This window comes from Leucopleurus acutus (assembly GCF_964270905.1).
Source record: "Leucopleurus acutus genome assembly, chromosome: 8".
NCBI classification, from domain to species: Eukaryota; Metazoa; Chordata; class Mammalia; order Artiodactyla; family Delphinidae; genus Leucopleurus; species Leucopleurus acutus.
This window is the reverse complement of record NC_139151.1, coordinates 22,166,243-22,180,965: the sequence shown is the minus strand read 5'-3', so window position 1 is coordinate 22,180,965 and position 14,723 is coordinate 22,166,243.

The window sequence follows — 14,723 nt, the reverse complement described above, 5'->3', positions numbered from 1 at the left end:
TATCGTGCTCCTATTAAGGTGTTAAAGCATTCATTCTGTCAAATAGGGAAAAAAATTGATCCCCTTTGAGATTTTCTCCATTAAACTCGTTTCCTAATTACTACATGCTATTTAAATAGCTTTGACTTCACTTCTTATCTCAAATGATACGGTTCAATTAGCCTGTAAAAAATTTTAGGTCTCTAGTGACAAATCTCACAATAAATCCAATCTATATCGGAGGACACAGATACCTATTAAAATATTCTTGGTAACTCCCACTTTCCCTTTTTTTCTCCTTATGCTCCCAAACTCAATTCCATCTATTCTCTGGATATAAACTATTATAATCAATATTAACAGGAGTGCCAACAATACTTTATTAAGCATCTATTATTTTATTTAGTTATTTTAATGAGTCCAATGATATAGATATAGATATTATCCACATTTTACAGATGAGAAAATGAGACTGAGAAGTGATTAGAAAGCTTTTTCACTTACTTAATCAGTGTCTGAAATTAGATTTAAACCCAGGCCTTCATCACTAAAGTTCATGTTCTTAACCACAGGGCTTATCCTAATCTTTGCTGGCCCTTTAAACAAAACTCATTTAATATGATTGTCCTTTTCTTTAGTTAATTAAACAACTAATGTAGGGTTAAAGTATAATTGTTCTTTTCTTCTTACTTTGCATGTTATGATTTTTTAAAAAATATACACAAAACTAGAGGAAATAGTATAATGGATCCCATAAACACCCAATAGCATATGATCCCATATATATGTGTATATACGTATATATACACGTATATACCTGTATATATACACGTATATGTGTATATATATATATGTATATATATATACATATATATATGTGTATATATACACATGTATACGTGTATATATGTATATATAAACATATATACTTGTATATATGTATATATACACATATATACGTGTATACACATATATATGTATATACATACATGTATATATATAGCTCATTTAATTTGTCTCTCTACTTATTTCTTAGGAGTAATTAAGGGAAAATTCTAGCTGTCATATCATGTCATCCATGAATATTTCAGTATGTATCTCTATCTGGAGACATTTTCTAACATAGTCACCATGACATTATCATACCAAAAGATGTTATTATCTAACACAGAGTCTATATGAGTCGGGGTCCTGGTAGGAAACAGATGGCATATTCAAAAGAGGTAATTGAAGAGGTTTTAATACAGAGACTACTTACAAATTTGTAGCCAGAATTAAAGAAAATCAGCAAGGGATGCCATCCCTGAAGGCCAGCAATAATGAAATGCTGTTATCACCTTTAGGGCTGAAGAAACAAGGGGAAGAAGCATCCTGGAACTTGGAGAGAAAGCCTGATGGAAGGGAGGTAGATGAGGAATAAACATTTTGCTCACTATCTTTTCACCCTCAGAGGTCTTCTTGGTGCCTCTCATTGGCCAGATCCAATCAAATTCAGAGGAAAAGAGATTCCAAATAATTAATGCAGGGTTGGCAATTTTTTTTTCTGTAAAGGGCCAGAAAGTTTATATTTTTGGCTGTATGTGGGCCACATACAGTCTCTGTCCCATATTGTTGTTTTCTCTATATAACCCTTTATTCCCCAGGTTTGTTGAGATAGAGTTAATAAGTCAAATTGTAAGATATTTAAAGTGTACAATGTGACCATCACCCCACGTATTTATCTTTCTCTTTTCATGTGTGTGAGAACATTTAAGTTCTACTCTCTTTAGCAAATATCAAGTAGACAATACAGTGTTATCAGCTATAGTCACCATGTTATTCATTAGATCCTCAGACCTTAGTTATCTCATAACTGAAAGTTTATACCCTTTTACCAACCCCTTCTTATTTCCTCCAATCCCCAGCTCCTGGCAACCACCTTTCTACTCTCTCTTTCTACGAGTTCAACTTTTTTTTTTTTAAGATTCAACATATAAGTGATACCATACAGTATTTGTTTTTATTTGTTTGGTTTATTTCACTTAGCCTAATGCCTTCCTGCTTCATCCATGTTGTCACAAAGGACAGGATTTCCTTCTTTTTTTTAAGGCTGAATGGTATTCCACTGTATATATACCACATTTTATTTATCCATTCATCCATTGATGGACACCTTGGTTGATCCATTCCTTGGCTACTGTGAATAATGCTGCAATAAACGTGGAAGTTACGGATATCTCTTTGAGGCAATGGTTTCATTTCTTTTGAATAGATAACTGGAAAGATTGCTAGAACACATGGTAGTCCTATTTTTAATTTTCTGAGAAAACTTAATATTCATTTCCATGGTGGCTGTACCAATTACATGCTCAACAATATTGTGTATTGTACACTGTACACTTTTATTTTCTTGACAATGTACAAGGGTTCCCTTTTCTCCACATTCTCACCAACATTCGTTATCTCTTGTCTTTAATAGCTATTCTAACAGGTGTGAAGGAGTATTTCATTGTGTTTTTGATTTGCATTTTCCTGTTGATTAGTGCTGTTTTCATATACCTACTGGCCATTTGTATGTCTTCTTTGGAGAAATGTCTACTCAAGTCCTTTGCCCACTTTTAAATTGGATTATTTTATTGATTGATTGATTGGTTTACCTATTGTTATTGAGTTGTACGAGTTCCTTATATATTTTGGACATTAACCTCTTATCAGATAAGTGGTTTGTAAATATTTTCACCCATTTCATAGGTTGCCTTTTCATTTTCTCAATGGTTTTCTTTTCTTTGCAGAAGCGTTTTACTTTGATGTAGCCCCACTTTTTCTTTTTTGCTTTTGGTGTCAAATCCAAAAATTATCACCAAGGTCAATGTCAAGGAGCTCACCACCTATGTTTTTTTTCTAGGAATTTTATGATTTCAGGTCTTAAATTTACGTTTTAATCCATTTTAAGTTAATTTTCATGTAAGGGGTAAGGTCAGGGCCCAGTTTCATTTTTTTTGCATGTTACTGTCCAGTTTTTCTCAACACTATTTATTAAAGAGACTGTCCTTGCCCCATTGTACATTCTTGATTTGTTTGTCATAAATTAATTGAACATATATGCATGGGTTTATTTCTGGGCTCTCTATTCTTTTTCACTGATCTATGTTTCTATGCCAATATCACGCTGTTTTGATTTTTATAGCTTTGTAATATAGTATGAAACCAGGAAGTGTGGTGCCTCCAATTTTATTCTTTCTCAAGATTGTTTTGGCTATTCGAGGTATTTTGCAGTTCCACAGAAATTTTAGGATTGTCTCTTCTATTTCTGTGAAAACTCCATGGAATATTTGATAAGGATTGCATTGAATTTGTAGATTGTTTTGGGTAGTATGTGCATCTTAACAATAGTCATTTTGCCAATCCATTAACCCAGAATATATTTCCAATTATTTGTTTCTTCTTCAGTTTTTTTTCAGCAATGTCTTACAGTTTTCATTATGTAGATCTTTCACCTTCTTGGTTAAATTTATTCCCAAGTTTTTTTTTTCTTTTTATTATTTTTGATGCTATTGTAAAGGGGATTATTTTCTTAATTTCTCTTTCTGATAATTTGTTGTTAGTGTATAGAAATGAAACTGACTTTTGTATGTTGATTTTGCATTCTGCAAATTTACTGAATTCATTTTTTAGATTTAACAGTTTTTTCTGTGTGTGTGGAGTCTTTAGGGTTTTCTATATATAATGTCATTTGAAAACAGAGACAATTTTACTTCTTTCCAGTTTAGATATATTTTATTTCTTTTTCTTGCCTAATTACTATGGTTAGGCCTTCCAGTACTATGTTGAATAAAAGTGAGGGTGGCTACCTTGTTTTGCTCCTGATCTTAGAGAAAAAGATCTCAGTTTTTCACCATTGAGTATGGTATGAGCTGTGGGCTTGTCATATATGGCTATTATGTTGAGGTATGTTCCCTTTATACCCCAAATGTTGAACATTTTTATCACAAAAGGATGTTGTATTTTGCCAAATGCCTTTTCTGCATCCATTGAGATAATATGATTTTTTATCCTTCATTTTGTTGATGTATGGTGTATTACATGTATTGATTTGCAGAGGTTGAAGTATACTTGCATCCTTGGAATAAATCTCACTTGATCCTGGTGTATGATCCTTATAATGTACTGAAAGTACTGAATTCATTTTGCTAATATTTTGCTGAGGATTTTTGCATTTATGTTCACCAAGGATATTGGACTGTGATTTTCTTTCTTATAGTGTCTGTCTTCTGGTTTTGGTATCAGGGTAATGTTAGCTTTGTAAAATTAGTTTGGAAGTGTTCCTGTCTCACTTAGAATTTAAGAGCTTGAGAAGGATCAGTATTAATTATTTAAGTGTTTGATAGTATTCACCAGTGAAGCCATCTGGTGCTGGACTTTTGTTTGCTGGGGGGTTTTTGATTGCTGATTCAATCTCCTTACTAGTAATTGGTCTGTTCAGATTTTCTGTTTCTTTATGAGTCAGTCTTGGTAGGTTGTATGTTTCTAAGCATTTATCCATTTTTTTTTCTAAGTTTTCCAATTTGTTGCTCTAAAATTTTTCACAGTAGTCTCTTTTGATTATTTGTATATGTGTGGTATCAATTGTAATGCCTCCTCTTTCATTTATAATTTGTATTTATTAGAGTTCTCTCTCATTTTTCTTGGTATAACTAACTAAATGTTTGTCAATTTTGTTTATCTTTTTTTTCTTAAAAAATGCTCTTAAGTTTCATTGATCTTTTGAAATCAAAAGAGAAATCAAAACTATCTTGAGAAAAATAAAAATGGAAACATAACATACTAAACTTACAGGATTCAGCAAAAGCAGTTCTAAGAGGGAAGTTTATAGCAATGAATGCCTATATTGAGAAAAAAGAAAGATGTCAAGGAAACAACCTAACTTTACATATCAATGAAATAGAAAAAGAATAACAAACTTGAAGTTAGTAGAAGGAAATAAGTAACAAGGATCAGAAAGTAAATAAAATGTATAACCTTTTAAAACTGTAAAAATTATTTTTTAGCTCACAGGCTGTACGCAGGCCTCTGGCTAGGTTTGACCCTTAGGCCATAGTTTGCTGACCCTTTTAGTTCATAAAGACCAGCTTCCTAGAGCACAGAGAGAGTCAAGTAGGTTATAGAGTGGTTCTAGAAAAGCAGATGAAAAATATCTAGACACAGTCATATTCAAAGATGGCTTATTCAAGTGAGAATCCTAATAAGAACCACACATTGCATTTAGTATTTATGTCTCTTTATTTTATAAACTCTCCCCTCTATTTTTGATAAATACTACTGATTTTTTCTTAAACAACACATTTTTTCCTACAGACAAAAGATTTGATTGTTTTCTTATGGTATCTTTCAATGTGTTTCTTTATCCTCTATATTTCCTATAAACTGTCAAATCTTGAAACTCAATTTGATTCAGATTCAAACTTTTAGGAAATAAAAATTCAAAGCTGGTACTATATACTTCCAATTATATCACATCATGAGGAATATAATGTTTCTGACTATCCCACTACTATTAATGCTAAGACTATCAGTGGATTCAGGTGCTATCAGCCATGTCTCCATTATTAAATTTTCTATTAAACTTATGCCTGCTGTTTTATAGTGTCCATTAATGATTATTTTCTATATCCATTATTTATAAAATGGTGGTATTTTAATTCCATAATTCCTTCTGCATTTATTATTTGGAATTATCCTGTAAAGACTTTCATTCTCTTATTAATTTGGTTACCTTGAAATATAGAGCATATTGGAAATGCAGGATAAACACTTGATTCTTTTCCTTTATCAATTTTAACTTAATGTTCCAGCGATCCTCAGTAGCTTTTAAAAAAAAGTTATTTTTAAATTAAAAAATACATATTTATATGTATTTAAAATATATAGACAAATACATAAATTTAAAATAAAAACACACATATATAGTATATAAAATCATTGCAAACATCATTCGTTGTGTTCCTTACATTACTCCATTTTAGGCAAATGGGCACTTTTTAATGTTAACTTCTGTGTCTTTTTTTGTATGTGGCATAAAGAAATGGAAAATGTATTCTCTTACAGTTTCTAAGGCTAAAAGTCAACATGTGGGCACTGCTGCACTCTTTCCAGAGACTCTAAGGGAAATCCTGTTCCTTGCCTTTTCCAGCTCCTGGTGGCTTTTGGCATTCTTAGGGTTGGTGGATGTGTCACCCTAATCCCTGCCTTTATAAGGTCTTCTCCTCTATGTGTCTCTTCTCTGTGTGTCTCTTGTCATATGGACACTTGACTTTGGATTTAGGGCCCACCCAGATCATCATGTGATCTTTAACTTAGTTACATCTGCAAAGACCCTTTTTCCAAATAATATCACATTCACAGGTTCTGGGGATTAGGATGTGGACATATACTTCTGAGGGCTACCATTCAACCCACTTCAAATGTCTTTTTGTGATTTATTTTGTGATGATTGCTCGATTAATAGAAAAAAACAGTGTTTTTGAGGACTGTTTTTAATGTATTACAAACTAAAATGTTGCAAATAGAGGAGTACTGATTGACATTTTCCTTTATATAAATAACAAACATAGTAAGAGTTTACTAGTGACCTAAGAAACATATCAAATAAATGGTAATAAATAACCACAACCTAAGAAAAAATGTTTACGAGTGCAATTATTTTGTTTCCTACCACTCTTTGGTTCTATATTTGTATTTGTTGGGGGACGGAAGAAGGAAGTAGGATCAGAGTTAAAAAATAAAATAATAGGGCTTCCCTGGTGGAGCAGTGGTTGAGAGTCCGCCTGCCGATGCAGGGGACATGGGTTCGCACCCCGGTCTGGGAAGATCCCACATGCCACAGAGCGGCTAGGCCCATGAGCCATGGCCGCTGAGCCTGCGCATCCGGAGCCTGTGCTCCACAACGGGAGAGGCCACAACAGTGAGAGGCCCGTGTACTGCAAAAAATATAATAATAAATAAAATAAAATAATGAATCAAAGGGTTTTACTCCCAATTGATAACAGGAACTTGAATTGGCTTGTCACATCTTCAAGGATTCACTTCTACTGTCTATTGTAAATTTCCTATCCCAATGGTGTCCCACCACTTTTATATAATAATAGAATGGCTTATCCATTCTGTAACAGCACAAAAGAGTTGGAAGATACAGAAGCACTAGATGCATTTTCTCTATATCTTTTGGAACAGAAAAAGTAGAGAAAATGTTAAACTTTTTGTTTGAAATCCTTATGCCTTTGTTTCAAAGAATCACCAATTCCAAGAGAGAAAATTCTTGATTGTATTACAAGCATTCAGACAAAGAGGCACTTTATGTTGCCAAAAGCTGCATTTCATCCCTCAGTATCATCATAGTGACTGCATTGTGGGCTCCTGTGTCCTTTTGATGGCTTTCTTCCCTCCTGCCAGAGCAATACATCTCAGGCTCATCTTATACGTTTCCTGCCCAACCTCTGAAATCAACAATTTCTCCCAGCAACTCTTGTTCCTGTTAGGAGGAAATGATAACTAAAAATAGAACTACCATATGATCTAGCAATCTCACTACTGGGCATATACCCTGAGAAAACCATAATTCAAAAAGAGACATGTACCACAATGTTCATTGCAGCAGTATTTACAATAGCCAGGACATGGAAGCAACCTAAGTGTCCAACGACACATGAATGGATAAAAAAGATGGAGCACATACATACAATGGGATATTACTCAGCCATAAAAAGAAACGAATGAGTTATTTGTAGTGAGGTGGATGGACCTAGAGTCTGACATACAGAGTTAAGTAGGTCAGAAAGAGAAAAACAAATACCATACGCTAACGCATATATATGGAATCTAAAAAAACGGTACTGATGAACCTAGTGGCAGGGCAGGAATAAAGATGCAGACATAGAGAACGGACTTGAGGACATGGTGGGGAAGGGGAAGCTGGGGCAAAGTGAGAGTAGCACTGACATATATACACTACCAAATGTAAAATGGATGGCTAGTGGGAAGCAGCAGCATAGCACAGGGAGTTCAGCTCGGTGCTTTGCGATGACCTAGGGGGTGGGATAGGGAGGGTGGGAGGGAGGCTCTAGAGGGAGGGGATATGGGGATATATGTAGGCATATGGCTGATTCACTTTGTTGTACAACAGAAACGAAACACAGCATTGTGAAGCAATTATACTCCAATAAAGATGTTTTTTTTTTTAAAAAAAAGACTACGATATGGGTGTTGGGGATGCTCACTCTCGTGTTGTCACTGTTTCTAGGCTTTATTTCCCTTAAAAGTAAGGTGTCCATTGTTTATTTTCCATAATACTGGGTGAATTTACATCTCAGTTGTCAGGCACAGTCTGAGTTTATGTCTATTCACTCAGCACAATTATTAATGGTGCCCCTTAAGAGTATCCCTGTTTGGATAAGTTATATGACCATCCTACTTATAAGTAGCTTAATCTATTTTTAGTGCCTAAAGGATGTTGCCAAAAGTCCTTTAGTTTCACTAAAATATGCCTTGGTGTTGATGTCTGGGTCAATTTTCTCAAATACGTGGTGTCCTCTTTCAATACACAGGCTACTTTTATTTCAGGAAAGCTATCTTGTTTTATAATTTGTAGGAATTGTTCTCTGCCATTGCTTTGGATTTTCCTTTGGGGATTCTAACCACACCTATTAGTTTCTTTGTTCATATTCTATATCTATTGTTTTCTTTTTTATAGTCTTATTTTTCTTTCTTTTTTGATTTCTTTATTTTCTCCCTTCTGTCCTCTATTTCTCTTATTTTCCGCTCTCTCTGTTGTCTGGTTTCTCATGTTTCTTTTGGTTTAGTCTTCATTCTAAAGTGGTTTTCTTTTTCTTTATTTTAACACTCTTTCTCCTGAACCCTGACAGAACTTTTTCATATCCTTCCGGCTTTTACTCATCTAATCTCTGAGATTTTACTCCTAGGTTATGCTAATTTTTCATAGCTCCTGTACTTCTTATTTTTACCTTAGCTCTCTTTTAATGTTAAGCTGTAGTTTTCATCAGCTTTGTGGTCTTATTTTGGGCGGGGCAGCGAATGCCTTCAATAATGATTATTTTTCTCTTTTTTCTTCACACAATGTCCTAATATGGGGTTTAATTGAAATCCTTTTCATTTTCTCTTGTTAATTTGAGATGCCACTTTTATTTTTTTAGGAGATTCCTGTGGAGTCAGGTTGGGGTGGTTTTCCTAGAGGAATGGTTCTAAGGCTCCCTCCTCTGCTGTTACCTGGATATATTGAAAATTACAGCCCAACAGTTCAACTGTCCTGCTTCCTTTGGACTCTCTTCTTTCCAAAGTTGAGTCTTCTCTCCATTTTTCACCATTGTTTCTACAGTGCTCATTTCTTTTCTCTATAGCCATAGTACATTTTTTTCTTTCCCTCAGAGTAGGTCTTTCATTCCAGAGGGAAAGATCTTGTTGGATATTTGAGCCTCTTGAGGGTGTAGGCTGCCTTGGACCTTCTGATTTTCTCGTGGGTGCTTAGTATGTCTTTTTTGACTCATCTGCTCCCTAGAGTCTGGGTAGCTTTTCTCCAGTTTTACCAACTGCTTTTTTCCACGTTTTCTTGCTGAGGATTCCACTCAGGGTGTGGTTCTCTCGTTGGGGGTGAGCATTTGATGCAGTTTCTGCACTTCAAGTCTCTTAAGGCCATTGGAACTCTCTTTTCTTCCCTTCCACCACCTCCACAGGCCATAACCCCACACGTGTCCTGAGCAGATTCTGCTGTGGATGGTGGTTTGGCGTTAACCACGTACACTTTGGGGCCCAGTGGAATTCCTTGTCATCTCATTTTGTTGAAGATGCTGTCTTTTTATTTTTGACTTGCTAGTCTAGTTTATCTACCCATTTTCTTTTGTTTCATGAGAAGCCCTAGGGATATTAAAATAGTATGCTGCCAAAATGATTTTGTTTTGACTGGAAATTTGAGATCACTTAAAACAACTGACCTGACATAGTTAAGTTTGGAAGCATAGAAAATAAGACAGGACCTCAAAGAATTCAACCCTGTGCCACATGGGGAAAAATTCAGCCTGAATCAGGAATTCGCTTTCCACACCAGGAATGATTGTCTACAGCTGCCGTCAGTGCTTTAGGCAAAATAGCAAGGAGGCCAGTGTGTGCTCTGGCTGCCTTCTTCCTACCTCACTCACCTCTGCATCTGGGCCAGTGGGAACCGGGGCTGGGTCTTCTGAGCCCCACTGATGTGGGGCTTTATGGGGCAGACCCTAGGGGCTGCAGGCCATGTGCTCAGTTAGGTCAAGTCAGGCTCAGTGAGAACAGGTAGAGCTGGAGGAAGGCAGAGGGATACCATGTGTGAGCCCAGGTCTGGGCCAAGGAGGCCACAGGCAGAGCCAGCAATGGCTTTTGAAGGGCTAAAGAAGCGGGTGCCCAAGGTCAGAGCAGCAGGAGGGCCCCTGACAGGCAGCTGTCCAGGCTGAGGCCACTCAGGCTCCCATTTGGTCTTGGGCTTGCCTGCTAGGTCTGCTGCATTTAAAATGTTGCTCAGCAGGGCTATATTCTTGGACAACACTGGGAAACACAATGGATCACCTCTCTACCTGGAGCCTTAAAAACTGATCTTAAGTTTTGTCCCTGTCAAAGGAGCTGCTGTTCTCATTATAATATTTATTGCAATATAATAATTATCTCACACATAGCACCATTATGATTTCAAAATTCCCATGCTCGGTATCTGAGGGCGGATGAAAACCATTCAAAACAAATACTCTTAACTACCTTCCCCTTTCCTCAAAAGGGCTCCATCTCTGCATAATCTTCATCCCTGGTGGGTCAGAGAAAAAAAAGTGTCTCCTCACCAAGGCTATAAACTTCAAGTGTCCTGGAGAAAAAATGTCCAGGAGATGTTCCATATAAAAACAACAAAAATCTCTACCATTTACTAAGTGCAAATAATAAATTTGCTAAGCCCCAGGCATGAGCTTCACTCAAGTTATCTAATTTTTACAAAAAGTTGTATGGCTGGGAGTATCAGTTAAGGTTTATCTGTGGGTAACATAAACCACCCTTATTGTTTGAAGTAAAAGGGATTTAAAACGAGGAATTAGGCAATGACAAAATCATGGGGGTGATAGAAGAGCAGGCTCGAAGCTAGTCCTTCAGAAATGACTCCCAGAAAACACACAGAACTGACTGTCCACCAAGGAACTGCTGACTCTGCCACAGTCAGGGACCTGCTCTGTGAACTGCTGTCTTCAGGATGCTTCTCATCGGCTGTCATCCTGAGATCAGGAAGCTGTTGCTCTAGGAATACACTGCCTTAACTGTGAGCCAGGGACCAGGCCAGCTGCCAAATCCACACCTCCAAAGCAGATGTCATAGATACGCCTTGCCTTCTCCTAAAAGAGAGCCAGGGAAATGCAGTGTTTGGCTTTGCAGCTTCAGTCATACAGACAGGCACACTAGGAAAGCTGTGGGTCCCATTCACAGATGAGGAAAAGGAACAGAACTTTGACTGGAAGAACTACTCATCCAACAAGAACTGGAAGAGCCAGGATTCAATCCAGATCCATCGCATGTTCTCAACCACCTCATTCTTCTGCCTGCCTAACAAGGGAATTGCAGTCAAACAGGTGTGAGAAAGGCTCCTTATAAACATGACCAGGACTTTCTCATCAACAAAAATCCTTTCCTGACTATGCCACCTAATAATTTATTGGTTCTACCCCATTTTTTTCTCCCCCATAAACTTCTCAAATGTAGGAAGAATCTTCTAGTACCTTGTAACTTATGAAAACTACTGCCTCAGCTTTCAGTCTGCTGTACATGAAGGTGCTGGTGACTGGGAATGTGGTAGAAGCTGTCCCAATTGTAGACACTGGGACAGCTGAAGAGAGACTAGCAGGCAGGTGGCAGCCCCATGAGGCAGCAGCCAGGCAGCCATGGAGGTGCAAAGCCTGTGGCCATGGGGGAGCCCTAGTCCATAAATGATGAAACCCTGAGATTACTTCTTTGATTATCTGGCTCCTAACAGTATGGACATGACACCAGAGCAGATTAGGAGACTTTCAGGCCTATAATAAATTTACTTCCACATGGGTAAGAATGGAATGAATGACAGTTGAGTGGCAGGCAGGGTCAACACACAGCAAAACCATGCTGCCTGGGAAGTTTGCTTTCGTGGTCTGTCTCTGCCTTCCAGGAATTGGGTGAACTCCTGCTGCTCTCTCTTCTGTCCCAAGTCACCATTCTCTCAAAATGCATATTATGACCTCCTACTAGGTGCCAAACTCTCTGCTAGATATTGGACCAATAACAGTTCATTAACTCATCTGACAATGATTTACTGAATAGCAATTATGTGCCAGGTAATGTCCTGGTGACTGGTAAACAAGACAGACAAGGATTCTGCATTCATGGAGTTGACACGCTGATGGGGAGGACTGAAAATGAGCTCACCCACAATGAATATTTGTGAGTAATTTAGAAAAGTGCTAAACAGAGAATTTAAAATTGGGTGATATAATAGTAACATGGTGGCTACTTTAGTTTGGGTGGTAGTTAAGTCTTGCTGGAGGAGGGGACTTGTGCTGAGATTTGAATGGCAAGAAAAGTAAGTCCTATGAAGATCAGGGAGAGGAGAATTCCAAACAGGGGGACAGCTTGTATGAAAGCTCTGTATCAGAAATGATTTTGGTGTGTTCCATGAAAAGGCAAGTCCTCGTAGCTGGAGCACAATGAAGGGGAGAGCAGTATAAGAATGGTTGAAGAGGTGGAGAGAGATGTTTGGGCTTCATAGGCAAGGGTAAGATGCTTGAGTTTTCTAAGTGCATTGGAAAACCATTGGTGATTTTTTTTCAAAAGTATCTATCTATCTTCCCTTTCTTTTCTATATACCTCTCTCTCATCTATCTATCACTTCCTTAGAAAATGTAACAACTTTGTTTTCTGTTGCACGTATGATATGTTACTGTAGATATCGTTCTGCACCTTGCTTGTTTCACTTAATTATATGCCTTGGAAATATAACACACTGGGGTTTTTTAAGCATGGAAATGACATAATATGATTTATGTTTTAAAAATATGACTCTGGCAGCATGGTATGTGCCACTTTGTTCATGCTGCTATAACAAAATACAATAGATGGGTGGCTTAAGCAACATATATTTATTTCTCACAGTTCTGGAGACTGGGAAGTTCAAGAGCAAGGTGCTGGCAGACATGGTGTCTGGTTTATAGATGGCCTTCTGCTCACTGTGGCCTCATATGCGGGAGGGGTGAGGGAGTTCTCTAGGGTCTCTGTTATAAGGGCATTAATCCCTTTCATGAGGACCCCACCTCATGACCTAAGCATGCCCCAAAGGCCCCATCTCCAAATACCATCACATGGAGAATTAGGTTTCAGTGTGTGAATTCTGGGGGGACACAAACACTTGGTCCACTGCAGTATGGGAGTAGGATTATGGAATGTGGGGAATGGAGAATGAGTGAGGTGTAACCTTGCCCTCAGGAGGTCACAGTCTTTCTCTTCTCAGCATGTTCATTCGTGGTGTAAGTTTGGTTGCCTGTGCACTTGCCATTGGTCTCCCACATGGAACAGTGAGATCCCTGGGGGCCAACCTAGGGTCTGTCTTGTTCATCTAATAAGGTGCCTGACATTGTTGGATGGATGGATGAATAAGGCTAGGTAGTTTTGTTAATAAATCACCTTACTTCAAATAGCATGACTTTCTTCCCATGGTTAGTCAGTGTTTGTGATGAAAAGTCCAGTGTGAGATATCTTAGGGAGACATCTTTGTGAGACAACAAAATGAAGACTAATGATTAGAGAGTTTTGTATCATCTCTTTGGTATGATGGACAGCGATCAGAGTGGTGAAAGGCTCAGAAACGAATTCATATAAAATGACTAAGAATATGAGGGGGGTTGATGTTAGAGAAGAAAAGACTCAGGGGAACATGACAGCTGCCTTCAAATATGTAAGGAACTGTCACATGTAAGGAGGAGTGTGCTTGTTTTATATCACTCCAGGGAATGAGGAAAGAGCATGCAATGTCCATCTCAAACAAAGAAAAATAATATTCTCCAGCTACCCAGTAATAGTATAGGTTCCCTTGTGAGATAATGAGCACAGGTCTCCAGAGATATTCCAACAGAAATTAAATAATAATTTGTCACTAATGCTGCAAAAGTGACTCCTGGATTTTATATAAAGATAACAGCTACCATTGATTTAGCACTTACCCTGAGCCAGACACTCCACCAAGGGCTTTATAAACATTATCCATTTAATGTTCATAACAACTTTATATGGTAAGAATCATCTATATTTAAATGGAGAACCTCAGTCTTAGAGAATTGAAGTGATTTTCACAAGGGCATACAATTAGTACATGGAGTCAGGAATGGATCCAGGTCTCTCTGACTCCAAAGCCTTTGTCCTTCACCACACTGGGCTCAGACACGCCCTGAAGATTGCTAAAATGTGACCTCTTTCTCAGTCCTTTTCAGGATTAGACCACAGCATTTCATTCTACTCCATCACAGAGGAGAAATGGTATTCAAAGCCAAGGACATTTGCTGGCCATTGTTGGTGGGTGTTCAAAGTTAGATGTAGTGGGAAGAGCCCTTCTGTTTCTTCTATGAAGCCGAATGGAGAGAGTTCTGGGACAGCTCTTCGTTAGAGAAGCTCCCATTATTTCTCTATCACTTTGGCTTCCTCTAATCCTGCAAGACATGTCCTAGGTTGGT